The 20,381-nt window shown below is 34.0% G+C and overlaps 1 pseudogene; it reads right to left on the reverse strand.

The window, feature by feature from the left end:
• Positions 1-15,610: 15,610 nt before the first annotated feature.
• Positions 15,611-20,163, reverse strand: LOC149175809 (putative flavin-containing monooxygenase 1; annotated as a pseudogene).
• Between the last annotated feature and the right edge of the window lie 218 nt (positions 20,164-20,381).

Genomic DNA, 20,381 nt, shown 5'->3' on the forward strand with positions numbered 1-20,381 from the left:
TTTCCACTAAGGTGTTCGGATGCTCCTGCATCAGACTCTCGAGGTACAAAAATTTATGATCTCCTGGTCATATGCGTTTCCTTAGCAATTCTACCCACTGTTTCACTTCGTCAGTGGAATTGCCTTCATGGTCTTCTCTGAGCTGCAGCCAAACCTCTGCAATAACAAGTCCTCCCTACTACCAGATACCTTACCAAGCTTCTTTCCTGAGCTTAGTCTTTTGACATCTCTCTGGTTCTCTCCTCCCAAACCAATTGAGCACTCTTGCTCCAGGTTTGCTACAATCTTCTCACCTTCACAAAATAAAATAAAAAATTACAATCTTACAAATCTTCAATGAAATTGTACCTCTTATTTCTTTGCATGCAAAACTCCTTTCCGCGGGAAATATTTTCCCGCTTTGATACCACTTGATGGGGACGAGGTTTTGGGGTGAACCAAAATCCCATTTCGCCAATAAAATCGTTCTTGAGGCCTGTGGGTTATGGGCCCACAAAGCCTTATTTGGAACACTGAAGGCCCTCGCCAGAACAAACCCGGATGGCATAAGAACATCACAGACACATTGTGATATGAAGCATAAATCACACAACAGATAAAGAAAAATATCTTTAGAATGAATTTAAAACCACGAGAGGATAAAATTTAACAATCACGTCATTACAATTTGCCTATTCTTTGTAAATCTGGGCTACCCTACTTCCTCACTCTCTAATGTGACTTCGCGCATGAGCTAGTTTGCAATCCGACTTGCACTTGCCTAATGGGCTCATCTTCACCTTCATTAGTATCCAATTACCTGGTCAATATCATTCCATCAACGGCTATGATGTAAACCTCTTTCTTACATTCGCAATAAAATGTGTTGGGCAATGACGATCTTTGCAGATCTTTTGCTTTCCTTCATCCCTGTTCCAACTATATGATCTGATTCTTCTAAATGAACTACTTCGGTGGCCACAACTCCTTCCACCTGTTCCTCAAAATCCCACTCAATGTTCCATTGATGTTCATAACAGATTTCTTGCAGCTCCTGTAGTGGCTGTAGCTACAGAGTGTGATGGGGACGAGTCAGGAAAGCCTCGGCCCTGGCCCTGTCCTTGTCCTCTGCGGCAGCTCGGCTCTCCTCACGCGCACATGTTCTCTCCCCCTTTTCTTGATGCCCGAACAAATTCTTTATGCATACATTCAGTTTTCACTGACTTTCTTAACTGAAATTTGTTCATTCGCTGAATTCTGTTCATGGTTGGCCTAGTTGTCCATGTGGTTGTCCACCTGTGTTCTTTCTCTAATTTTTTTCCACTAAAGTGTTTGGATACTCCTGCATCATGTGTTCTATATTGTCTTTATAGAAAAAATTTTAAGACACTAATTTAAAACACCTACTTAAAGTGAATATTTAAGACAATTTCTAATTTTTTTTTTTTTTTTTTTTTCATATTAAAGACAATTTACTTAAAAATTATCTTTAAACCACTTGCAGTTGTGGTAACTTTACCATTTGACTAGTCTACGTAATCATAATGCCTCTCTCTGTATTATAGCAATTTAACGGAACGGACTATGAAGCCTGGGCCCTGCACTCCACGTAACATTCGAGTAATAACAGAATTTTTTACTCTCGACGTTAACATTGTATGGTATCCACGTAACTCGCCCCATCCACATGTTTCATTCTCAAATGTTACATTCGAGAATCACAGAATTCCAACTCTCCACGTTAACACTGTGTCGCTTTCACGTTAGCTCGTGACATCCACATTTTTCAGTCTCATATGTCTCTTTAAATTGTATAGCAATTATAGACCAGAATTGTAAAGTAAATTTGTCTTTTCGAAACAATCTAAATCAATAATTTAGCTTTATTCAAAAGAAGAATCCTTAGTTTCACAGAACTCAAAACACATCAACCTGCTGATCATGTCAATTCCAACCAGTTTCAGGTGCGTCCAAGCCATTATGATGTTACTCAATCTTCAACATGGTATTTGACACTAGTTCCAAGCCACCATGATCTTATTCAATTTTCAACATGGAATAAAGGCATGGAATATTTTGACAATGATTTGATGGGTATCAAGACCAATACTTTTGATAAGGATAAATCCAATACTTTTGATTCGTTCTCTTACTTTCAGGCATAAAAAGCCATTTTGAGAACGCACTGATTGATGTAATCCCATTAGAATGCATGGATTAAGTTATCATTCCTTGCAAACTCAACGCCCTCTGTGACATCGGTTTTTCTATACATAGATGCATTTACTACCTCGCGGACGTGCTTCAGGAGAAGTTTGACAAGGTTTGTCACTGTAAAGGCCAAGTTGGTTAGTTGAGTACTTTTGGAAGTGTGTACAATGCTAATTTTCATTTTTTCATCCAATCAGATGCAGTTAAATATAGATGGGATCGTTGAAATTTCAATCAATAGCAGTTAAATGACAAGAAAGTTATGCACTTCTACCCATTTAGAGAATTTTCAAGAACTGAAAACCGTCAAAAGCAAGTTAAGCACACTTATTCCACTGTTTAATACAAAAACACATTCTGCATACGGCCTAACATATTCCTCGACACACTACTGTCTAAAACACAGTAGCATTCTTTTCATCCAAGACGGAGTAGTCCATTGTATGCAAAACTTTTCCTTGAAACACTTAATGGTCCTGTGGAGGAAGCGATGGGATCCTGGGCACATCCCCATATGTGCCAAGGCATGGTAGTAAGAATTCAAAATGATGGGCTGCATAAACTAATGGAAACAAACACAATTCAAGATAGTTTTTGATGGCAAGGAAATTTGTGTTGTATTTAGTGAATATTGCTATTCTTACTATTAGATGGATAAAGAAAAAGTTACATAATTCATTTATAATCTATAATTTTAAAATTAACGAAAATATATTTTATCTTATCGAAAATACATTCTATCAAATCTTATGTTATTATTTTTAATAAAGATAAGTTTTTTCATTATTTATATTTTGACTATAACTAAGTATCTAATATTTATGGGGAGGTTAAATTTATCTAATATTTATTTATGGGGAGGTTAAATAGTTTTAAGTATTTGATATTTATGGGGAGGTTAAATAAACTTAAAAACAAAAGGCTTCTTACAAGTGTACTTTAAACTTTAGCCAAATTATTTTTGGGTTAAGTATGGATGGCATAAGGATGTATTAGCCACATTATTGAGAAATAAAAGAAGACATCATTTCTAAAAATAAAGACAATACTAAAAATATCATTACCTCAAAGTTTAAGGAGAAATTAATCTAGAGAGGGAAAAATGTCAAAGTTGAAGGAAGAATTATGGTGTGATAAGTAGTTAGAGGAAAAAATGAAATCATGATATTATAAGGAAGTGATCCACCCAAATCTCTAAATTCAAAAGTGTTAAAACAAGGTCCTATAAGCTCAACGATGAATCTTGGATCAGGTCAATACCTAGAACCCCCTTGGATGAAAGACTCTATCCCTTTTTGACGCTAAGGTTGAAAATGGAAAGCATTTTTCTTTAAATTTTCCATATGATGATCTTGGAACAATTTCCTCAATGCTTTTCAAACATAGAGATAAACTTCAACACTTCTCTTAATGTATTTCAAGCATAGAAATAAGCTTGTGAAGAATTTGAAGTAACATTTTACTTTTTAAAATTGCAATAAATATATACTAGTGTAAATACACCTAACCCTCAATCTAGCAAGTGGGATCAAATTTATTGAAATATAAACCTCTTTTAGAGTACAAAACCATAAAATGTTTATTAGGGATTAAGATTAATCTATAATAGAAGATATATATTTAAATATATGTCTCCCTCATATATATAAAAAAAAAAAGAAAAAAAAGAAAAAGAAAGTATATATATATATATATATATATATATATATATATATATATATATATATATATATATATATATATATATATATATATATTTAAATATTTTATTTAATACCTAAGGAAAGGAACTACACATCTCCTTCATGTTGGAAAGTGTATATGTATGTATATAAGGTTTATTGTTAATCACTGCATCTCTCTAAAATTGATATAAATTGTGTTATTTAGTATGGATATTAAAATATTTTATTTATGGTTAACACTAGAAGATTTTGTTGCATATATATTTATAAGATATTATATGTTAACTTTACGTTAAACATGAAAGAAATTAAACATCTCCCTCATACTAAAGAAATGAGAAGGCATAAATGAAACTAGTAATATTTTACTTTCAATTACTTTATCGCCCTCAAATGTAAAGTTTATGTAAAATGAAAACATTTTATTTATTGTCTACATTGAAAGAATTTTGTATTATGAACATTTATAATGGAAAAGTTTTTTTAATTAATGTTTTTTAATTTGTTAACATAAGTATTATTTATATATTTTATAAATGTAATATTATGTCACAACACCTATGGATACTAGGATATGTATTTCCACACAATAAACCCTATATTTTATAAGGACAAAAATAAGCTGCCATATAAATTAAAATATTGGTAATTATAAAAAAATATCAATTCATGATAGACATCACACAATTTCCTTGTAATACTTCTCACATTGTCAAAAATTTAAAAATAAAATATAAATTAACTAAATTTTAACTTTATTTTAAATTATTCTTACTGAGAAAAATTGAGATAAATCTCTAACTCTTAATTATTAAAATTTCATATTTAGTTATTAAATCTCAAACCGTCCTGTATAATTAAATTGAAATTTTGAAATAGACACGTCTATCCTTGTAAATATGGAGTGGCCAGAGTGACATACCCTTGTTGAAAGGTGATAATTATTCCGAGACTTCACGCAATTGTTGAAAGGTGATAATTATTCCGAGACTTCACGCAATTTCTGACAGTTTAGGCAGAGTCTAAATTTGAAATATGTTAAATATGATTTTGTGAACTAGAATTATGTGTTTTTACTGAGTTAATTTATGAATGTTCAAGTGTTACATTAGCTTGTTATCCTCCTTTGTCCATGAAAATGGTATAAGAACCAAAGAAACCAATCAAAATAGGTTTGTTTGGTCCATCCTTTAGTAATCAAGTGAAAGGATTTTGACAAAAAAGTAACTGATAGCAGAGCCGACCCACCATTTGGAATACCATTGAAATTGAAGTCATGGATATACTATGCACAGGGTGGGTCGGAGCAGATTTCTACAGACTCCGAAATTCATAAGTGATTGTGAGAAGGACGCGGATAAAGGGTTTGCAGACCTGCTGCCATTTAAAAATCCTTCATTGTGCCATTTGCACAGCCGCTATTCACCGCAATTTGAATAGTCGCCGTTGAAGGAATGAACTATCCATAAAGACCCCTTGCCCTTGTGAGCAAGGAGCGGCCGCTGCTGCTGTCCCTTAAGCTGCTCTGCCAGAAAGAGCCGCCATATCAAGAGTAACGGAGTCATGCGACGGTTAAGAGTTTTTCTCTCGATATAGTCATCCGCTAACTGTTGAGAAAAGCCGTTTTCCTCCGGTTGTTTGGAGTGTTGTTGCCCCAATAAACTGTTAATCGTTGCTCAACAGAGAGTACTCGGGGTTTGTTGGTGAGAGCGAAGTTGTTATCATATTAAGGGTGGTGCCGAAATCGAGGTTTCAGGTGAAAGAAAGTTGCAGTAAGCTGTGTTTCTGCATCAAGGTTTCTTCAAAGAAAGTTGCAGTCATAAGTTACTGTGAGCCACCATCGAAGTATCAATCACTACAAGCTTGAATAAAAGTATTCCCATCAATTCATTTGGGTAATGTCAGACAAATTTATTTATTAAATGTATTTTTTAAATAGTCTTAAAGTTAGGCCTGGACGTAAAGTATTCCCCGATCAATTTATTTTGGTAATGTTAGACAAATTTATTTATTAAATGTATTTTTTTAAATAGTTTTAAAGTTGGGCATGGTCGTTGGACTTATGTCGACAACGTAAGTCGTTGGTGGAAATTTGATTTATTTTTAAACGGGCAGAGTAAGGCAAAAAGCGACGGGAGCATTTTTAAAATTAATTGTATTTTTTCGTGAGTATTTAACAAATTTATAGGATGTCGGATAGTTTCCAAGAAATTATTTAGATGTTTTAAGAGTTATTTAAAAAAATATAAAAAAATTAATAGTAGGATAGGGAGAGATATTTGGGTGTGTATATTAAAAAATAATTTATGTATATGGATTTTAATAAAAAATATGAATTTTTGGTTAATTAAGATGAAAATTAAATTATGTAGAATTATAAAATATTTTGTTGAATGGATTTGAAGAATTTTTAAATTAAGCAAGGCCATGACACAAGATTAAAGGGTTTAACTTATAGCAAATAGGAAAGAAACAAGAAGGATGACGTGTCAATATTGCTTCTCATTTTAGAAAGCTTCAAGATGACAACATATTCTAGAGATGGCATGTCGTGAAAGGTAGAGCAACATTGATCACCATCAAAGCTAAACTTCAAAGCATTGGAGGTGAGGAAGAAGTGGAATATTTTGACATTGGGGGAATAATAGGAAATGTGATAGAAGACCATGTTGAAGCAAAGACTACAAAAGATGGAGAATGTAGTTGTACTAAACACCAATGAAAAGTTTGAACAAAATTGCAAAAATAAAAAAGTGACTTTGTACAAGAAGTAGAGCATGAACATGGTGAAGAAAATGAAGAAACACATGTAAATGATGAAATTAAAACCACCTTTGCAACAACAACAATTTGTAAGAAGAACATAGTATGAATGTTGAAATTGATTATGAGGTTCAATTAACACTTCTTTTAAGAGTGTCTTGCAAAGTCCAAGTGTGTTGAAGATGAAAGTAAGAATAGAAATTCCATCAGTGCTACAATAATAGAAGGAATTGAAAATATCAAGGAAATCATTTGAGCTTCAATAATAGAAGGAATTGAAAATATCAAGGAAATCATTTGAGCTTTTGAAGTTATTATAGTAGTAGAAGAGGATATGAAAGAAAATGAAGATATTGCTTTTGATCTTATAGAGATAGATACATTCAATGAGTGGTACAGATGTAGAGTAAAATCCAAATGATGATGACAATGATAAAGAAATATTAAAGAAGAATGTCAAATTAAACTTGAAGCAAAAAGTAAGTATAATGTATAGTTTGGAGAAAAATGAAGAAAAATAATGTAATACAAAAGTTAAAAAAGTTTTTGAATTGATTTCAGTTATTGTAATCTTAGCTGGGATTTACACTGGCAAACAAATAATAATGGTTCTATCTAAGGGGAGTGTTGGAACATGTTAATTGCTCCCAAACTAACACAATTTCTCACAGTTTACTTCGAGTTTAAATTTAAGAAGTCCTAGTTATTCTTGTGTGACATAAAATTATGTAGTTGTTATTAGCATTCTAAAACACTTCTAAAGGATCTCTCCATAAATTGTGTCTATTTATTATTTCATTCCCAAGCCATTCTGATTACACATTCAGTCTTCTTTTATCCCTCAACTTTAAAGCTCTTCTGACTTTTATCTTTATATTAATCATGTATTATATATAAATGAATTATAAATTTTCCCAAATACAAATATCTATTTATATATAATTATATAATTTAATTTTAAAATTATGATGAATTTAAATATTAAATTGTGATATAAAATCTTTTTTTGGAATAAAAAAATTCATTTTAAACATCCATTTATATATAATTATATAATTTAATTTTAAAATTATGATGTATTTAAATATCAATTTATTTTTTTAATAAAAAAAACATTTTAAATAAAATTTATTAGTAAAATTTATATATATATATATTAATTTTTAAATTTAAATTTATAATTTTTATAAAAAACACATATTTAAAAAATAGTAATAATTATAATTTTTAAAAATAAAACTCAACTCCACTATAAGATATTACAACAGAAACAAATTATGATTCGTCGATGTCACACTGATAATTCCATCTATTCAGTAACAGTTCTTGAAAGAGACATTTGTGGAAGTGTGTCAGTTTGTAAAATGATAAATAAAAACATTAAAAAACCGAGATTTAATGAAATGTAACAAACTAAATTTAATTTGAATACAAAACCAACGTTAAGATATATAAAGTTAGTTTTGCAGTGAGCAAAAACCGAAACAACCTTAAAATATATAAAGTTAATTTTTACAATCTTGCCATGTATAAGAATTATTATAATTTAGTTGATAAATTAGTTGCGAAAATAATTATGACGTATTATTATGGGTGAATCCGAGTTTTTTTATCAGTTTGTTATGGAAGGAAAACTACTAGATATAAAATTACTTTTAGGTGATCCATAATATAACGGACTTTTCAAAACCTTGATAGTTAACCTGTTTTTCTGTATAAAAACAAATAAACTCTAACCAAACAAAAAAAATTTAAATTTTAAAAATTAAAAATAAAATTAGGTTAATTATCTCCATTAATTAAAAATTTTATGAGAATATTTTCTCCTCTTAGTAAAATTATTATTTGGCTACCTACCTTATAGTCATGGAGTTAAAATGACTACCTCACATATACTATGCATAACATGAAACAACCATATTTAGAAGGCTTGGCAACTAGTGTGTAGCTTTGTTAAATAAATGTTTCTTTCACATTAATTCATTTTTTTGTTTTGGTTTTATATTAATTATTTTTATTTTTATGACACACATGTGTGGGAAGTAACGTTTCTATGTCATGTATAGTTGTTATTATGAGTTACTAGGAGTCAATCTAAAACATATTGATTCATAAGTTATGAGTTAGAATAGTCTCATATCTAAGTCATAATTTGTAAAAGTCAGCGATCTAAATCTTTCTTATATATGTAATTGTTTTATGTGATTGTGTATTTAATATTGTATGTTTAATGTGTCTCTGCTGTCTATCTTAATTTCTAACATGGTATCAAAGTCTGTTCTGCTTAACTTCCTCACGGAAAAGCCAGAAAAATGTGATATAGTTTCAGTGGTTCATCCCGGTGCTTCAGCAGCAAATCTGATAATTGTTTTATGTACTTGGCGTAAACCTGCTGGACCGTTTTTTGTCTGTTGTTTGTGTAAATTTGACTGAAGAATTATGGAGATTTTTTTGGTATCCAGTAAATTTCCCCGCAGCCACAACCTCTCAAGCATCAATTTCGGTTTGTGTCCAGAGAGCGTTTAATCATCAGCTGCTTGATTGGCGTACTTTGAAGAAATTGGAATTTTGCCATGTGAAGTATTAGAGCTGTAACTCGAGAAGCTATAAAACCTTCGATAAAGAGCTATTGGTCGGAAGCGTTTATTGTAAGATGGGCTTAATACTTGATGTCTCAATTTGTGCAAAAATGTTTATTTGTTGTCAGATTGAGTTCACTGTTTTATGGAGAAGTAAATTGGAGAAAAAAGGAGCGAGTCAGATACGTGAGATGGTATCACGTTTTTTTGAATTGGTTTATTGTATATGATGAAATGAGATTTAAAGGGTTAAAAAATAAAAATGATAGTATTAGTCATAGTTAGTTTTTAATAAGGTCAAGTTCACCCATTATGCTTTGAGAGCGTCAACAGAGGTTATTTATATAAGGTTAAGGTGTAGAATTGTCTGCTCTGTACCAAGAATGCTATTTTAGATAACTAATAAACTCGAAGGGTTGTGGATTCACAGATGGTGGCAATTAGATAGGATGATTCAATATCGACACTGGCCCATTGAAGCGGTTATGTCTTAAATGGATCAAGTGGAAAGCTCGAAAGTGTGGTGAAGAAAAAAGTGGAACAGTGACATTTCAGAGTAGATATGAGTGACAGTGATGACCATATTAGACAAATCTGACAAATATTTATTTATTGTTGTAATATGTGTGTTTAATGTTTTCAATGTAAGCATTATGGAAGGGTGTTGGAAATAATGCTTCCATGTCATGTATAGTTGTCATTATGAGTTATTAGGAGTCAATCTAGAAGCTCTTGATACCTAAGTTATAACTTGGAGTCATGTCATGTCTCAGCCATAATTTCTTGAAGTCAGTGATCTAAGTCTGATATATGTAATTGCTTTATGTGATCAATAAATATACAGTGTGTGTTTGGTATTGTGTGTGCAATCACTCTCTCTGTTATTTATCTTAATTTCTAACAACACACTCTTCTAATCTAGAATGGATACTCTACACTTTGTTAGCATTTAACCCAATTACAAACTCATAATGCTAATAACCCTAGACACGGTGTCATCAATTCACTGGCACGAGCCTCTCTTCAGGCTAATTCAATTGCTTTATCACTTGTTTTTGGATGAAGGAGTCTAGCTATAGGTTTTGATAAGCTAGATGATCTAACGAAAACCTTTGTTTTGGTTTCTTATTCTTATATATATCAATGTCTATTATGTCTAAGGCTATTAACCTAGAGTTGTTCTCTAGCTATTGGTCATGTTATTCCCTAAATATTTATCATCTATAGGTCAAAGCCAGCTTATCCTCCTAATACATCTTAGATTTTACATAGTATCCTACATGTAAATCCATAGAAGTGTCCAAACTCTAAAAAGATATCCATGATAATAATTTTGTAAAAATGTAACCTTTTGCTATTAATATATCCATTGTGAAATTTAACAAACAAACAAAAAAGAAATTTAAGAAAAAGAAGAAGAAGAAGAAGAAAGTGTTAGTTTAGAGAAGCAAAGCTGAATTAAAACTTCTATGGCAGCAGACAAACATCACAGACAATGGAGCAACAGCAGAAGAAAATTGACAACAAAAGAGAAAACATAACTTCATATTACACACATATATTACACACAGAGAGGCGTGGGCCTTGGCTTGCAATCACTAGCCAGACAAAATTACAAATTTATAAAGGTTGAAGGAGGATCTAGAATCCTGCATGTGATTCAAATGGAGATTTAGAAGATAATGGCGGTGTGGTAGGTTTGGTGCAGGTGTGGTGGCGACGGCTTGGACAGCGAAGTGTCGAGTAGTCGGTGCCATCAATTGCACAATGTACATGAGTTTGGCTTCACACTTAACATTCTCCCACTTGAAGCCAAATAAGAGTCATGAATCAAGTCAGACCGAGTCCTACCATGCCTCTACATAACTCATGTTTATTTCGTGGTAAAATCTTAGTGAGCATATCAGTAGGGTTCCTATTTATATGGATTTTTTCCAAGGATAATTGTTCTTCCTCCAACACATGCCGGATCCAATGGTACCTTAAGTCAATGTGCTTGGTTTTTGAATGAAATGCTGGGTTTTTCGCCAAGTGAATGGCACTTTGACTATCACAAAATAGCACATACTTGTCCTGCTTTATTCCTATCTCTCCTAGGAATCGTTGCATCCACAACATCTCTTTACAAGCTTCTGTTGCAACTATGTACTATGCTTTTGTTGTGGAGAGAGATACTATTATTTGTAGCCTTGACACCCAAGATACTGCTGCACCTGCAAATGTATACAAATAACCTGTAGTGGAATTTCTGGTGTCCATATCTCTAGCCATATCTACATTTGTAAATCCTTCAAGCATTGTCTCATTATGACCAAAACATTAACAATAATGACTAGTACCCTTGAGATACCTCAAAATCCATTTTACTGCTTTCCAATGTTGTTTCCCTGGATTGGCAAGGAACCTGCTCACTACTCCCACTGAATATGAAATGTCTGGTCATGTGCATACCATGGCATACATCAAGCTGCCAACTGTTGAAGCATAAGGAATCTTGCTCATCTCTTCTTTCTCCTTGTCATCACTAGGACATAATTCAATACTTAGCTTGAAGTGCACTGCAAGGGGTGTACCAACTAGCTTGGCATCCTTCATATTAAACTTGTTAAGCACCTTCTTGATATATTTTTCTTATGATAGCCATAACCTTTTGTTTTTCCTTTCACGCATAATCTGCATGCCCAATATCTGTTGCGCTGATCCCAAATCCTTTATTGCAAATTTTCTACCCAAATATTTCTTCAACCTATTGATCCTATTCTTATCATGCCCAACAATCAACATGTCATCCACATATAACAATAATATGATATACCTTCCTTGATCATACCTCTTGATATAAACACAATGGTCAGCTTCCAATCTCTGAAAATCATGTTCCAACATGAATGAATCAAATTTCTTGTACCATTGTCGAGGTGCTTGTTTCAACCCATAGAGACTCTTCTTCAACCTACAAACAAGGTCTTCTTTTCCTTTTTCTATGAATCCTTTTGGCTACTCCATATAAATTTCTTCCTCCAATTCACCATGAAGGAAAGCAGTTTTTACATCTAACTGTTCACATATTAAGTCTAAAGTAGCAACTAGACCAAGAATGATTCTAATGGATGACATTTTAACAACAGGTGAGAAAATTTCAGTGAATTCAATACCTTCTTTTTGGGAAAATCCTTTCCCCACCAGTCTTGCTTTATACCTCTCCTTCTTTTCATCACCTTCATGCTTATTCTTGTACACCCATTTGTTTTGTAGAGCCTTTCTTCCTTTTGGGAGGTTTACCAACTCCCAAGATTTATTTTCCTGCAGAGAATTCATTTCTTCTTCCATTCTTTATTATGCTCAACTTTACAAGCTTCTTGAAAACAATTAGGCTCACCTTCATCAGTGAGCAAAATATAGTTTGAAGGAGGATACCTTTGTGAAGGCTTATGAGGCCTAGAAGATCTGCGAACCAACTGTGGTGGTGTATTATCAGGGTGAATCTCCTGTAAAGGTTCCTGCAAGATTCCTTCTTCTTGTTGTTCAACATTTTCCTCTTGTTGTTCTTCATGCTCCTGAATTTGCTGTTCATTTTCTTGCATTGGTGGGATGTTTTCCTGCTGCTCTTCAAACCTGTCAATAACTTTCTTGACCTCCAACTCACCTACAGTTCTCCTAAACATTTATGACTCACTAAATATAACATCCCTGCTTCTAATAATTTGATGTTTCACTGGATCTCATAGACGATAACCAAATTCTTCCTCCGCATATCCCAAAAAAGTGCATTTCATAGATTTATCATCTAGCTTAGTTCTATTTTCTTTGGGAATATGTACAAATGTCTCACATCCAAAGATTTTCAAGTGAGAATAATTCAAATTGTTACCAGTCCAAACTTCTTCAAGGATACCGCCATCCAAGGCTGTAGTTGGAGATCTATTTATGAGGTAGCAAGCGGTCCTGACTACTTCAGCCCAAAAATTCTTCTCCAAACTAGAATTGGAAAACATACTTTGCACCTTTTCCATAATGGTGCGATTCATCCTTTCTGCGACACCTTTCTTTTGAGGAGTACTAGGCACAATCTTCTCATGCTTTATGCCAAACCTGTTACAATATTCCTTAATTCAATTTGAGAAATATTCTCCACCATTATCTGTTCTTAAACACTTCAGTAATTTGTTAATCTCTCTTTCAACAGCAACATGGAATTTTTGAAATATTCCAAACACTTCACTTTTATTTTTCATAGGATATGCCCAAACCTTCCTCCATGCATCATCTATAAATGTTACAATATATGATGCTCCTTCTAATGATTTGATGTTAACAGGCCCAAACACATATGAGTGTACTATTTCTAACACATTTTTCTTTACGTCATGGCCACCTCTAAGGAATGAAACCCTTCTTTGTCTACCATATATACAATGTTCACAAAGATCAAGATTGTAGGATTTCAAACATGGCAATAAATTTTTACCAACAAGGAATTTTAATCCCTTCTTGCTCATGTGACCCAAGCGCTTATGCCACAGATCTGTTGAATTTCCTTCTTTTGTGATAGCAGCCAAATTTGATTTTTCTATCAGTGCTTTCAATGTGTATAATGTTCCTGTCTTGGGTCATTTGGCCACGACCAATGCTCCTTTGCTAACTTTCCAGCCTCCTTTTCCAAAGCTTGTGGAATAGCCTTCATCATCCAGTTGTCCCATAGAGATTAAACTCATGCGCATTTCTGGTACATGCCTGACCTGTTTCAACAATATATCTTGTCCATCTTTTATCTTGATTTAGACATTTCCCACTCCAACAATACTGCAAAAATGATTATTCCCCAAATGCACTTTACCATAATCCCCAGGATTATATGAAACAAAACTATCTTTGCATGGGGTTACATGGTGAGATGCCTTAGAGTCAAGGATCCAATCAAAGTCACTGCTAGATGTATACACATGCATCCTCTAATGAAATAGTAAAAAACACATCACCATCTATGGCTACAGCAGTAGTTTCACCTTCATTTATGCTGGATGGCTTGTGATTTGTACTAGACGATCTCTGATCCTTTTGTCCTTTCTTCCAAAATCGACATTCTTTCTTCATGTGACTGGGTTTGCCACAATGAAAGCAGATGATCCTACCTCTCATTGATTTTGATCGACCTCTCGATCTTGATCGCCCTTGCCGGCCTCAATCCATTCTCCTACCATGATTAGCTAGAGCTAGAGCTTCTCCTCCCTGGTTTTCTGCAATTGAATTGTGTTGTAGCTCCTCATTCATTAAACTGTCGCTGACATCATCAAACTTCAGGGTCCCTGCAGTTGCTGAAGTGCTCATAGCTACAATTAAGTTTTCCTAGCTGTCCGACATAGAACACATTAGCAAAATTGCTCTAATTTCATCATCTAAAATGATTTTAACAGAGGCGAGTTGATTAGTAATAATATTAAATGCATTCAAGTGCTCAGCAACTGAAGCACCCTCCTTCATCTTGAGATTATAAAGTTTTTTCATCAAGAACACTTTGTTTGATGCCGTGTTCTTCTCATATAGATCATGGAGTTTCTTCCATAATCCTTTTGTTGTCTTTTCTCCGGACACATTGAAATACACATTCTTCGCTAGATATTGGCAGATTGTTGCAATCGCCTTTCTATCTAGCTTATTCCACTCTTCATCTGTCATCGATGAAGGTTTCTTTGTTGTGCTCTCAATCGGAAAATACTGATCCTTCAAAATCAGTGTATCCTCCATCTGTGATTTCCATTGGGCAAAATTAGCCCCGCTCAACTTTTTCATATCTGTAACTTTTGTCTCCATTCTCAATCAAATTCACGCCTGAAAACACAAAAACTCCACTTAAAAATAAAACTTTAATTATTACAACTTTTGCCAAAATCAATCTCCCTTTAACATTTTTTTTTTTTTTTAATTTTTTCTCTTTTCTTTCCGCTTCAAAAAAAATTGTTTACTTGTTTACTCAAGTAATAAACCTCCTTTTAATAAACTATACTTTTTATGTTTAAAAAAAAACATAAAATCCAACATTAAAGATATATGAAACCACACTAATAAGTTAAAAAAAACTTTCGGCTCAAGTTCACACATACGTGCTCTTTTGAAAAATTAAGACAACATTTAAAAAAAACATAAAGCCTTCACACTTCAAAAATAAGTGGCCCGTATATCCATTTGAAAAGCTTACAGCGTGGCATCTAACTCCACATTTGACACTCCAACTTCAACATTTGGCACTCCAACTTCAAGAGTCGTCCTCTTTTCCTGCAATCTCAGTTTTTCTTCAACAACTGTCCACTTTCCTTCGATTTCGGTTTTCCTTCAACAGCGGTCCTCCCTCCTGTTCTCGTCCAATTTTTTTATGGTCCTTTCAAGCCAGGACCTCTATCCAATCCAACGTATTTTCAGAACAAAGAAATCTAACAGCTTCTTCTTGCAGAGAACAGGCAACTTGCTGCTCCGTAACGACTGCTTGCAGAGAACAATTGCAGAGGCGACTTGCTGCTGCTCAATAATGGCTTCTTGCAATAATGGTTTCTTGCAGTGCTGTTCGCGAGGAACAAACTTCGACTCTAATCTGGCGAGTGTGTTCAAGCTGACAACAACAACAGTTCAGCAGTTAAAAAATTTATGACACATTCACGGCACCCTGAATATCACTGGCTCTGATACCAGTTGTTAGTTCAGAGATTTAAAACTTCTATGGCAACAGACAAACATCATAGACAATGTAGCAACAACTGACAGCAAACGAGAAAACATAACTTCATATTACACACAGAGAGGCATGGGCCTTGGCTTGCAATCACTAGCAAGAGAAATTACAAATTTATAGATTGTATAGTTACAAATTTATAAATCCTACTAGAAAAATTTATAGTTACAGGAGGATCTAGAATCCTCCATGTGATGAGGATTCAGATGCAGATCTAGAAGAAATGGTGGTGTGGTAGGTTTGGTGCAGGTGTGGGGGTGACGGCTGGTACGGCGGAGTGTCGAGTAGTCGACGCCGTCAATTGCACAGTGATTGCACAGTGTACATGAGTTTGGCTTCACACTACGGCAAAAAGCAGCCTGCTTTGACTTTTTCTCTGTGTATATAGCAATTTAACGGAACAGATTACCAAGCCTGGCTGCTGCACTCGGCTTAACATTCGAGTAATCACAGAATTTTTGACTCTCGACGTTAACCTTCTATCGCATCCACGTTTCACATGTTTCAGTTTCAAAATGCTACAATCGAGAATCACAGAATGACGTATCATTGTGTCGCATCCACGTTACCTCGTGGCATCCACATTTTTCAGTCTCATCTGTCTCTTTAAATTGTGTAACAATTATACACCGTAATTGTAAAGCAAATTTGTCTTTTTGAAACAATCCAAATCCATAATTTAGCTATGGATTGAAACAATCCAAATCCATAATTTATAATTTAGAAGAAATTGATTCACTTCTACCCTATTTAGAGATTTTCAACGACCGAAAACAGTCAAAAGCAAGCTAAGCAAACCTATTCCAACGTTACATACACATGCACTTTCTGCAGACAGCCTTATATTTTCCTGGACACACTACTGTCTACCACTCTCGATAATCAGAATTACTGTAAGGAGAGAAAAGCTCGCAAAACCAATTCTTCTTTCTCATTGGATTCTGTCCCATGTCTCTGCAAAGGGTATCGTTGTCCCATATCTGAAAACTGTCCAGACAGATTTTCGAATACAAGGGTGTAAATTTATTCATATGCTTGGAGTGGTTGTCGATATCTGCCTCCATTTCCTTGATGCTTCGAACCACAAATTTGCCTGACAGAAAATGGGCGAGCCACTGAGTACGTATTTCAGTGGAATCCAAATTCGATAAACATTTTGGATATCCAAGAATTGCCATACAAGGAATGCGTGGATGGATGAGTCCCCTGTTTATTCTCAGTAGAAAATTGACTTAGGCATTAGGGTTCAGACCTTCATCAGTCACCAACCTTTTCACCTCAATTGAAGCACTTGAATTAACAATGACAATAAACAGGAAAACATTAAAGAGTCCAGAGCTATAGTGAATAACTATACAGAGGAACTACAGCTGATTTCTCGAGAGCGTCTGCAATTATCTTTCGAAGTAGGCTCTTAAGTTTTTTTTCACTGGTTCCAGTAGCGAACAGCGCAAGAACAGCTTCCACCATTGTTTGATCATCTAATACAATCCCCTTACTGCAAAAACCCCAGTTGGTAGATTTTCGGAAGTGTATACAACCTTTCTCTGCTTTTGAAAACAAACCACCTGGAAGCGATGAAATTTGACAAGAAGTTAACTCCTAAAGAAAGCTGTGATGTGGAACAAGGCCGTATTTTCACAAAGGAAGTTTCCAAATAAGGTAGAGCTCCACAAACTTGAACATTGCCCATCTCTGCAGAAAAAGAGACCAACAATGAATTTAAATAATAAAATTGTTGAAATAAAGGCTATTTTCTATAAAGTTATCTTCACTCTACTATTTTTATTGTGAATTTTAAGTATATCTATTCAGATTTATCTATAGAATTTTTGGTGTTGGGTAGAAGTAAGTAAAAAACTTCAGACATAATACCAGTGTTTTAAAAAAATCTAGAAGTTTTGGGAACAATTTCTGCAAATTACTCGTAATATTATCCGAGATTTATGCTTCAAAAATTCCAATGAAATAGAGAAAAGAATACCATCAGTGCAAATAGGCGCGATATAAGGCTGTGCAGAAACCCTTGACCGAGTTTTTCAAGTAACAACTGGGCAAAACGTGTACCCTAAAAAAATGAGAGGGGCACTCCCCAAACGCTGTTGGAAGGAATTGTCCAGTGCGCTGCTCTGAACACAAGCGTACACGGATGGCCACCTTCTCCCCCATCAAATGTTAAAGAGAGCTCATCAGTAACCCTAGTATACTTAATGAATCGAAAAACATTTATGGTGTAAGGTTTATATTATCTAACAATATATACCTTAAGGTTTATATTATCTAACAATATATACCTTGATTTGCCTCAGCGCATTCCACCGCTAAATCCATTGCTGACTTCCTAATACCGATAACTACAATTTTTTTCCTTTTGATAAGCTCAGCGTTACTCTTTTCATCCAAGGCTGAGTAGTCCAATGTATGCAAAACTTTTCCTTGAAATACTTCCGGCCCTTTACCAGGAGGAAGTGATGGGATCTTGGCCACATCCCCATATCTACCAATGCATAGTATTAAGAATTCAAAATGATGCCACTGCATGAACCAAGGGAAACCAAAACAATTCAATGTATTCCTCGATGGCAGGAAATTTTCGTGGCCCCAAGTGAATCTAGCCGATGGCAGGAAATTTTCGTGGCCCCAAGTGAATCTAGCTATTCTTTCAAATTAGAAGAGGGTGTATAATCATTAACGCATTGAAAACATTTTATATATATAAAACTCAAATCTAAATTATAATCTTAAAAAATTCTAACAACTTTAAAATTAATTTGAAAAACAAAAACTTAAAACATTTAAATTGAATTTATATTTGGAGTGAATTGCTGGTGGGTTTTTTTGATAGGGTGTACTTACAATCAAAAGATGTTGGGCATATAGGAAATATGAATGTGGGGTATATATTGTATTGGAATTTGGTAAGTTTGATCACTTTTAGTGGGAAGGAGGAAGTGGCACAAACAATCCGACAGAAATCATAGAATTATGGGTGTGCAAAATGGTTGGGTATTGAGACCATAAAGATATTTGGGGACTCAAAATGTGTCATAGAATGGGTACAGGGATACACTCAATTCAATCCTATCAATCTTTCCGCATGGATGAGGGGTATTTGGATTCTGGAGAAGACCCTTCTACAGATTACATATAGGCATGTGTACCTGGACAGAATGGGGTTGCACACATGTTATCAAAAAGAGGCATTGCATCATAAACATGTTTCATTCACTTTCATTCTTTCCAGCAAGGTGCAGTAATAAATGAAGGAACTATTGAGATCTTGTAGCAAAGCAATTATGTATGAGTGGAGTACAGAAACACTTTAGAAATGGAAATATGCTAATAGATTTTCAAAGTAAAATCATAAGAGATAATGGAGATATGACAAGTAAATAAGATTTTGCACTAAATTTTTACTCAATAAAAAGACAAATGAATAACAAATTTTTTTATTTTTTATTTTTAAATATATATTAGAAACAAACTATTATAATCACCTTTATTAATGAAAAATAATATTTTCCATACTTTAAAAAAGAAAATTTAAAAATCAACTAAACTTAAACGTAATAAAGAAAGTATTCAGGTTGTACTCGCCAATTTATCCAATTTGTGTATTATACACGATATTCCTTAATAATAATAAATTGCTATATTTATTTTACTATTGCCTTCATAATTAAGACAATTGGTGGCATTGATCAATTAACGGGTACCATGCATAAAAGGAAACAACCATATTCTATCCTCTATCTGTCTCTACCTCTGTGGATTCTCCATTGCTTTTCTGCACACCCACTTCCCAAACTGCATTATTGGCATATGGACCTCCGTTCTTACCCCATAACCCAGCATGTTCCAGACTGTTCTCACAATATTCTTGACCAATATATCGAATCTGCACCACTTTGGAATTGAAGTGAATGTAATGAAGCAATCCAAAATGCATGGCATAGCTCTGGAAGTAGTCCAGCACCTCAGAGTGCGTTGGGAATTGGTTACTTACATGGCTTGGCCATGGAAAATCAGTAAATTCGAAGGCAGGGCGACTAGTCTGTAACTTTGTTGAAGAAAATGTTTCTCTCCACAGGCCGCCAATTCATTGTTTTGCTTCAAACCCCGTGGGCTTCAGATTTCGACTCAGTAAATATTTGGTTGCAAGGAGACCACTCATTCCTGTCCCTATGATACAAACCCTTCTATTCTCAGTCCTACCTTCCATCACCAAATTCTCTCTGTAGTTAGCCACCAATGTTGGGTATTTTTAAATGGAGAAAATACCAAAACCAAATAAAATAACCACTACAGGGACAATGCTCTGTTTACTCTGTCCAGGATCTTTTGCAGACAACCTTTTTAAAAAAAAACTCACTCAGAACACAGCATTACACAGTCACAACACATTTCTATTAATTTAAAACTGAAAGACTGATACAAATT

The sequence above is a fragment of the Pinus tabuliformis genome, chromosome 4_1 (genome assembly GCF_031772625.1).
Source record: "Pinus tabuliformis cultivar Carrire ecotype Pingquan chromosome 4_1, CPIR1, whole genome shotgun sequence".
NCBI lineage: Eukaryota > Viridiplantae > Streptophyta > Pinopsida > Pinales > Pinaceae > Pinus > Pinus tabuliformis.